Raw genomic sequence first — 2,202 nt, forward strand, 5'->3', positions numbered from 1 at the left:
TGGAACAGCACAGCAGGTCAGGCAGCATCCAGGGAACAGGAGATTCGACGTTTCGGGCACAGGCCCTTCTTCAGGAATGAGCAGAGAGTGTTCAGCAGGAGAAGATAAAAGGTAGGGAGGAGGGACTTGGAGGAGGGGAGTTACTCCTGCTGAAATCCCTACCTTTTATCTTCTCCTGCTGAAATCCCTACCTTTTATCTTCTCCTGCTGAAAACCTATCACATTTCCAACTCCCCTCCTCCAAGTCCCTCCTCCCTACCTTTTATCTTCTCCTGCTGAACACTCTCTGCTCATTCCTGAAGAAGGGCCTGTGCCCGAAACGTCGAATCTCCTGTTCCCTGGATGCTGCCTGACCTGCTGTGCTGTTCCAGCAATAAAGTTTCAACTTTGATCTCCAGCATCTGCAGACCTCACTTTCTCCTTAATGTTTTAATGCCATTGAAATGCCACGTGGCACATGGACAATGAGACTGCTCGTCTAGAGAGCCAGGCTCATGTTCTCAGGGCACCATGGGAAAAATGGGGAAATTTTAGCTCAATAATAATTTATGGGCGGCACGGTGGCACAGCAGTTAGCACTGCTGCCTCACAGCACCAGGGACCCGGGTTCAATTCCTGCCTCAGGCAACTGTCTGTGTGGAGTTTGCACATTCTCCCTGTGTCTGCGTGGGTTTCCCCTGGTTTCCTCCCACTGTCCAAAAATGTGCAGGTTAGGTGAATTAACCATGCTAAATTTCCCATAGTGTTAGGTGTAGGGGAATGGGTCTGGGTGGGCTGCTCTTCAGAGGGTCGGTGTGGACTTGTTGCACGGAAGGGCCTGTTTCCACACTGTAAGTAATCTAATACCTGGAATTAAAAGCTTACCTAATGGTGACCATTTCACATTGACAGTAATATTCTTTTGGGAAGGAAGTCATCACCCCTTTCCTAGTCCAGCCTACATGTGACTCCTGACCTACAGCACTACTTAAATTCCCACTGAAGTGGCCTAGAGACACAATCATTTCCAGGGCAACCAGGAATGAGCACCTACCTTGGTAGCCATGCCCACTTCCCATATCGAAATAAAAACGACAGCCATGGGACACATTTTCAAGGTGAGAGGAGAAAGATTTACAAAAGATATAAGGGGCAACCTTTTTACACAGAGAGTGGGTTGTATGTGGAATGATGGATGCAGGTTTGAGTGATAAGGAGAGGCTGAACAGGCTGGATACACCCGAAACCTCGACTTCTCCACCTCCTGCTGCTGCCTGGCTTGCTGTGTTCTTCCAGCCTCCTGCCTGATTTCTTTCACTGGAGCGTAGGAGGGGTGACCTTATAGAGATTTATATAATCATGAGGGGCATAGATAAGGTGTCTTTTGTGTAGGGTTGGAGATTTCAAGACTAGGGGGCATATTTTTAAGGTAAGAGGAGAGAGATTTGAAAACGACGTGAGGGGTAATTTTCTTTGCGCAGAGAGTGGTCTGTGTGGAAGAACCTCCAGAGGAAGTGGTGGATGTGGATACAGTTACAACATTGAAAAGACATTTGGATAAGTTCATGAATAAGAAATGTTTGGAGGGATATGGACCAGGAGCAGGCAGATGGGACTAGTTTAGTTTGGGATTATGGTCGGCATGGACTGGTTGGACCGAAGGGTCTGTTTCCATGCTGTAAGACTCTGTGACAAAGGGGATACAGGTAGACAGAGGTGGGAAGAATAGAGAGACCACATGAATAAAAAGTGGCAAAGCTACATTTCCGTTTCCTCCATGCTTTTGTTGTGCACCTCAGATATTTGAATCTTTGCTGTTGTTTTATGGATAAGTCTAACAGCTATCTTGTACGCTGCAGGGTCCCAGAGACAGCAAAGGCCAGTTTGGAAGGAGAGTGAGCCAGCACATAGGAAAAAGTTCTCGTCCTCCTTCGAGATCAGCTGAGCTCCTCAGTTTCACATTTCATGCAAAGGATGCCCCCATTTGACCCTGCAGTACTCTCTCAGTCCTGCAGTGGACAAAGTTAAAAATCACACAACACCAGGTTATAGTCCAACAGGTTTAATTGGAAGCACACTAGCTTTCAGTGTGACGCTCCTTCATCAGGTGGTAGTGGAGCCCTCCACTACCACCTGATGTAGCATCACTCCGAAAGCTAGTGTGCTTCCAATTAAACCTGTTGGACTATAACCTGGTGTTGTGTGATTTTTAACTTTGTACAC

This window comes from Chiloscyllium plagiosum, chromosome 40 (assembly GCF_004010195.1).
Source record: "Chiloscyllium plagiosum isolate BGI_BamShark_2017 chromosome 40, ASM401019v2, whole genome shotgun sequence".
In the NCBI taxonomy this organism is placed as follows: domain Eukaryota; kingdom Metazoa; phylum Chordata; class Chondrichthyes; order Orectolobiformes; family Hemiscylliidae; genus Chiloscyllium; species Chiloscyllium plagiosum.